Consider the following 7,218-nt stretch of genomic DNA (forward strand, 5'->3'; position numbering starts at 1 on the left):
TTGGTGCTAGTGGACATGTTTTCAGGGTGGGTAAAAGGGTTCCCCGCTAGAACTGAAACGGCAGGCGAAGTGGTTAACGTAAAAGAGATAATCGCCAGGTTTGGGCTCCCAGGATCCCTTACAAAGTGCTCATGGCCCAGCATTCCTGTCTCAAGTGACAAAAGGGATGGCAAGTGCCCTGGGCATAAAATGGACCTTGCAGTCAGCCTGGCGACCCCAATCATCAGGGAAAGTGGAGAAATCTAATCAGACCTTAAAATGAATCTCAGCCAAGCTGTGCCGGGAAACTCAAGAAAACTGGATTAAGTTAATTCCAACTGCTCTACTCAGCCTGTGGTTAGCCCCAAGGGATAAGTTAAAGGGTGTTTGATGTCTTGTACCGTAAACCCACTCCCCAAGCCCAAGAGAAGTGACACTTTAACCCCCTTGAAATGGAACGACTCGAGTGTGCCCTCCAGGTAGGAGACACCGCGGTAACCAGGTGCTGCCCGCAACCTCCGACCTGCCCCCCACCCCTTCCAGCCAGAGGACCAGGTGTATCTGAAAACCTGGAAAACCTGCAGCCCCGCAATACCAGCGACTCCTAAGAGTCCCACTTGGTGATGCTAAGCACCCATCCGCCTGGAAGCTGCAGGGCGTCACTCCATGGGGACATGACACTCGCGTGAAGGGGGCCCCGGAGCCCGAACCTCCAGAGGAACAACCTGGGGAAGCGGACCCCCGTGATTACTCGTGCGAACCCCTCTCTGACCTGAAGCTTCTCTTCCGAAAATCAACAAGAGTCTGTCTCGAAAGAGCAGACGACTAATTATAGGAAACAACTGTGCTCAGAGGGGAGCTAGTGACCTTGGCCGGGGGAACCATATACAACACTGATATCATAAAAAAGCTAACAGCCACCCTGGCCACAGTGGCCAAACGAAACCGGCCTGGACTTCCAGATGGGACAAAAGTCCGCCGACTCACTGGCCGGTATGGTCCTGGGGGACCGGGTTGCCCCGGATCATCCTTAGCTTCCCCGGGGAGGAGGGGGGCGGGGGTCTGTGCACCGGGCAGCACGTGGAGCTCTTTTCACGTGGATGCACGCGGCCTCATTGGAGGAGGCGCAGACAGACCACTGGGAAGGCCGCTTGGCTGCAGAAACCAGGCCGTCCGACCTGGTGAACACTTCTGGAGCCGGGGAAACGCCGGCCACCCTCGCGCCGCTGGGGCTGGGCCTTTCCTGGGCCCCTTAATGACCCTCAGGATCTATAAAACTCCAGACGGCGGTCACTCACAGACCCAACAGTTAGGGCTGAGGCCCCGGGGTGCCCCCAGACACGGCTACAGGCGGCGGGAGACGTCCTGCTCCTCCCCCCAGGGCCTGACGACCCCACACTCAGCAGGAAGCAGCTCCAGGAGCCGGACCTGCGCCCTTCGGCGCCCCTCAGGAACGAGGCGCAGGACGGAAGCCAGAGGAGGGACGTGTCACCGGCAAAGCCCATCAACAAGTCCCGGGAAGGAAACACAGAATCTGGGTCGTAAAAATAAAATCTTACCTTTTTTCTTTTCCTTTTGTGCTAAGTACAGCTCGCACCCGGCCCTTCGGAACGGAGTCACGGCTGTGAAACGGCTGCGCCAACACCGCAGCCCAGCGGGCCGTGCGCAAAGAAGCTGCACCCGTCACCGTGATTCAAGATGGCGGTGAGAGGGCCGTGTGCAGAGACGCTGCACCCGGCCCTGCGATCTGGAGCATAGCTGCGCCTGACCCACCAAAACTCCGCCCCCCTCCCCACTCACAGGAACCAAATAAAGCAGCCAGGCGAGTGACTTCCGGGGGAGTGTATGCTAGAGCGTAAGCTGTCACCTCTCCCTTCTCTCTTCTCTGATCAAAGACTAAAGCTTTCCTTTGCTTCTCATCTGAATTTGGGATCCTTCTCTGGGCACCAGGTGGAAGGACTCCTGTCGGGGTCTGACTCGGGAGGGTCGGTAACAGAACAGGAAGAAATCAAACCCTCTTCTGCCCAATAAAGGTATGTGACATCTCCTAAGGGAGAAGCACTGGACTAGCTAAGAAAATTATTGCTTTTTAAATACGAGTGTAGTCTGCATCGTTCCCTTGAAAAGTGATTATTTACTCTTGGAAACTTGCGCCTCCCCTCCTGATAGAAGCCAGGTGAGGTTTATAGACCTTCTTGTTCTATCAGGTCAGAGACTTAAAGAAACAGACACTCAGGAACCTCTCAGAGGTGGGATTCTGGAAGGAAATCCGTTGTCCGGGAGACCCAGGCTCACACGAGACCCAGGAGCCAGCAACATCAAGTGTTTTCTCCTTCCGACGCCCCACCCTACTGAGCTGAGCCCCAGGAAACGCCCCTGTCACTCTAAACGGAGTGATTTAGACTTGAGACTTGGCGACTGGCCAGGGGAATGGAGCCTGACGCAGGTGATGAGACCCTCCTGGGGATGAGGTTTTCCTATGAGGACGGGTCTCCTGAAGGTGATGGGTAGAGATTCACGTGAAGAGAGTTGAACAAGGGCCCTCAATAAAAAACCAGGGGCAAGAGGAATGGTGTGGACCCTGGGGAGTTCCCACGAAGGGACTTTTTGCAAAAGGCCCAGTTCTTCAAGTGATTTCCCTTTTAGAATCTGGGAAATGACAAGTTGTCAAAAACTCAAGCCGGGCCTCCCTGGTGGCGCAGTGGTTGGGAGTCCGCCTGCCGATGCAGGGGATACGGGTTCGTGCCCCGGTCTGGGAGGATCCCATATGCCGCGGAGCGGCTGGGCCCGTGAGCCATGGCCGCTGAGCCTGCGCGTCCGGAGCCTGTGCTCCGCAGCGGGAGAGGCCACAACAGTGAGAGGCCCGCTTACGGCAAAAAAAAAAAAAAAAAACTCAAGCCATTTCCTTCTGCACTGAAGTAAATACCCTTTTGAGTTTATTCCGGCCCTTGAGTTAACTGAATTAGAATATCCCTGCCCAGTGCAGTGCTGCAGTTCCAGGGAGGCTGATGGGACAGGGTGGTGAGATGGGAAAGGGGACCCAGTCTCCTCCCCTCTACTCACTGACCTACTGGGGAGAGAGCATCATCCTGTCAAGTGGACCGGGACCCAGAAACTCAGGTCTTGAGCGACAGTCCTGTGAAGGGTGACAGTGCCAGGAGGTGAAGGGGAAATTCCACACAGTATCAGGGAGGTCTTCTCAGTGCGCAGCTCAAGAACGCCAGTGAGAATGAATCTGCTGTCTGTCACTACATAATCCACCTGAGACATAAGTGGCTTAAAACAGCGGTCATTTAGTCATTACTTAGTACAGTTGTGAGGGCTGATTAGGCAGTGTTGTTGCTGGCCTCCCTGGGGTCACAGGCCCAGCTGGAGGCTCAGCTGGCACTGGGTGTCCAAGACGGGCCTCGCTTCCATCGCAGGCCTGAGCTGGGATGGCTGGAAGAGCTGGGATCGAGTGGTTTCTCTCTCCACGTGGCCTTTCATCTCAGGCTGCTTACAGCTTGGTGGTCAGGGAGGGAGTCTGATGGGGTAAGCTGTGAGCTGAGGTCTCCTAAAGGATTAGAAGGCAGCAGTGAGTCGGCCAAAGGAGGAGAGGCTGATAAGAGGGAGGGAAATGATTTATAAGAGGGAATAACATGTGCCAAGACCCTGTGAGGGAGGAGGAAGTATGATGCTTTCTAGAAAAAGAGGAATAAAGTTAGTCTGGTTACTGCACAGAACACAAGAAAAGACGGAGGGTGGCTGCCGGTCATGCAGGTTCAAGGAGCTGAGGATTTTCTGTTTAATCTTATACTAGGAAAAATGGGAAAGATTAAAAGGTTTTAAGCAATGCGGTGACATGATACAAGTTGCTCTTTAAAGGAAGAGCATGGGGGTTTCCCTGGTGGCACAGTGGTTAGGAATCCGCCTGCCAATGCAGTGGACACGGGTTGGATCCCTGGTCTGGGAAGATCCCACGTGCTGCGGAGCAACTAAGCCCGTGCACCACAACTACTGAGCCTGCGCTCTAGAGCCCGTGCTTTGCAACAAGAGAAGCCACCGCAATGAGAAGCCCGTGCACCGCAACTAAGAGTAGCCCCTGCTCACCGCAACTAGAGAAAGCCCGCGTGCAGCAACAAAGACCCAACGCAGCCAAAAATAATCAATTAATTAATTTTTTTTTTTTTTAAAAGAGCATGGTTATGTATTCGAGGTATTGCAGGGGGACTGGAAGCAGGCTTTCTCAACCTCAGCACCATCGACATTTTGGACCAGATAATTCTCTGTCAGTGGTGGGAGCTGTCCTGTACATTGCAAGATGCATAGCCGTGTCCTAGACCTCTACCCACTAGATGGCAGTAGTCACTGCCCCTGCCTCCCCCCAACTTAGTTGTAACAACTGATAATGTGTCCAGACATTTCCAGATGTCCTCTGGGGGAGCCTAATTCCCAGTTGAGAACCACTGGGCTGGAGTGAATGCAGGGCTTCTCTGGCCAGTATGACTGTCTTCCAGGAGAGAAATACTCTTCACTGGGCTTGAGTGGTGGAGCTGGAGCTGAGATAAGCAGATGGGATTAGAGATTCAAGGAGATGAACTCAACAGTATTTGGACAGACCCATCAGGACAGTCCAGTCCTCAATGCTCCCTCCGCTTCCCTCCTTCAACATTCCACCCGCTCTGAAAAAAGAATCTGGTGTTGGGAATACTCATGGTCAGATGGCAAAAGGATAACATGTGAAGTACAAATTTCATTTTCACTCCTTTGTCATTTGTTGATGCAAGGCTCGTGTAGGGTCAAAGTCTGATCAAGGAATTGATTGAAGATCAGCAAGGCAGTGTGTTTCCAGGCTTATTTTGGAATAAGGGAAGTCTAGGGATTTGGAGAGCAAACCCTGAGAAGTGAGGGCGGTGGAGAGAGGGCTCTGGAATGACCCTGCATGAGTCACGGGCAGCAAACCCTAGCAGTGAGGGCTGCAATTGTCCGATGTCCCAGCCATCAGCCCACCTGTCTGCAGAGGCCAGCTTGTTCTTTCTTATTGTAATTGTGCCCTCCTTCCCTTGGTTTTTACACAAAGACTAATAATTCTCTATCCCGTGCCTGCCTGTAAGGAAGGATTGTGAGGAATGGTGAGTTCCCAACCCTAAAATACTTGGAATTCATCAGATAAAAGATCCTGCCCTTATTTCTCTACCTACAGAGTGCAGTTTTCTGCAGGAGAGGAAAGGTGGTGTTTTCTGCCCCTATAAAGAAAAAATAGAAACCAAAACCCCTTTCAAATCAAAGTATTTTTCTTGAGTCAAAAGCACCTCCTGAGCCTCCAGCCAAGTCCATGAAAAGGCTTTGTTAGATGATCTAAAGCTACCAGCGTTCATAAAGGTCATCATATCATCATTCACACTGAGCTTGAGAAGTCTGTCCTTTCTCTGCTTCTCACATGCAGAGGAAACTGAATGAGAAACTTTCATGTCATTTCTACCCTACCCACACTCTTTTCTTTCTGACTTAATGAATATAGTCACCCAGAAGATAATCAGTCATGTTATGGTCTATTTTGCTGTGAAAGTGTTATTATTAAATTAATGACAATGTAATCACATAAAATTTGGAAAACAGTATGAAAAACTGTCAAATCTTTTCTTCGTGGTCAGAAGGCTGGTGCCTTTCCATCCACCTCCCAATATTTCTCCTGGACAAAGGTGACCATGAATCATCACCACAAACCACAGAGCCAGCAGCCAGAACACTGTCCTACCCACTCTCACTTAGAAGTGAGAAGAAGACTCTTTTAGAGTAAATTCCAATTAATAAACGTAGACAGATTGGCAGAAATGTTAAAAATTACCATGTGGTAAACATCATAGTAGTAATAGTTACAGGTAAGAATAAATGCTAAAATTAATAGGCAAAACTATGAGAAGCAAGATATTGCATACTTACCTGGCAGGGGAGATACGATGATCACAAAGGTGGTTTTCCCAGGGCGAGCCTCATCCATTGCACTCTGGATGTGCCGACCCCTGAGATTTCCCCAAATATGGGAAACTCGACTGCATAATTTGTGGTAGTGGGGGACTGCGTTCGTGCTCTCCGCTGGAAAAAGAAAAAAAAAGAAACAGGATATTGGCATAGACTCAAAGTATATCCCCACAAAACCCTTTGTAAGTTGAAAGGGAAATAGTAAATTCACAGTGGAGAAACCTGTGATTGAGTTAATATCACCAATGCTGAAACATATCTACATCATGTATCTCCTAATAGGATGTCAGCTTGACTGGCTACAGAGTGCCCAGATTCACCAGTTTCTAGGTGAGTCTGTGAGGATGACTAGCATGTGAATCAGTGGTCTCTTTAAAGTAGATTGCCCTCCCCAGTGTGGGTTGCCACCACCCAACCTGTTAAGGGCCTGAATAGAAGCAAGGCAGAAGACAGGAATTCGCTCCTTTTTTTCCTGTCTCACCGCTTGAGTGGACATCTCATCTCATCTTCTCCTGCCCTTGGACTGATATTTACATCTTTGCCTCCCTTGGTACTCAGGCCTTCTTCGGAATTGGACTGAATTACACCACTGGCTTTCTTGGGTCTCCAGTTTTCAGATGGCAGATTGTGAAACTTCTCAGCCCTCATAATCACGTAAGCCAATTCCTCATAATAAATCTCCCTTATATAGGTATATATGTATCTGTATATATGTATATGTCAATGAAAAATAGATCAATAGTCAATCTAAGAAAGAAATGGAAAATTTTATTGGTGCCAACCTGAGGATTATAACCCCAGAACACACAGTCTTTTAGAAAGCTCTGAGGACTGTTCTGCCCTGATTAGAGATCCAAGCACAGTTCTATATGTTTTTGAGACAAAGGGTAATTTGTCAAATGACATATTGACAGTTACACAATCCAGATCTGCAGGTACAAAGTAAGTAGTGGGACATCTGACACCTTACAAGATTAAGAAGGCAGATTATCTCCTGAGGAGTTATCAAGTAATGGGTCATCCTGACTCTTTACAAGGTTAAGAAGGAATGTTATCTCCTAGGGAGGTCTGGTCAATGCGGATGCACGATACACACTAAAGTGGAGGGAAGAGGCCCATATGGACAGAGAAAATTTATATTTTTCTTGTCTTGCCATAAAATATGAATTTTATTTCATCTCCTGTTAGTTTTTTTTTCTCTGGAAGGGCACAACATCATTTCTGTATTATTCTTGCCAAAAATGCATACCTGAATTTAATCACAAGAAGACATTAGAC

General features: G+C 49.5%; 1 non-coding gene across 1 annotated transcript; it reads left to right on the top strand.

Moving 5' to 3' along the window:
- Positions 1–5,893: 5,893 nt before the first annotated feature.
- LOC132477832 (U1 spliceosomal RNA) lies at positions 5,894–6,057 on the top strand. The gene has a single exon (XR_009530337.1). It is a non-coding gene; the product is annotated as a U1 spliceosomal RNA (small nuclear RNA).
- The last annotated feature ends 1,161 nt before the right edge of the window (positions 6,058–7,218 follow it).

The sequence above is a fragment of the Mesoplodon densirostris genome, chromosome 17 (genome assembly GCF_025265405.1).
Source record: "Mesoplodon densirostris isolate mMesDen1 chromosome 17, mMesDen1 primary haplotype, whole genome shotgun sequence".
In the NCBI taxonomy this organism is placed as follows: domain Eukaryota; kingdom Metazoa; phylum Chordata; class Mammalia; order Artiodactyla; family Ziphiidae; genus Mesoplodon; species Mesoplodon densirostris.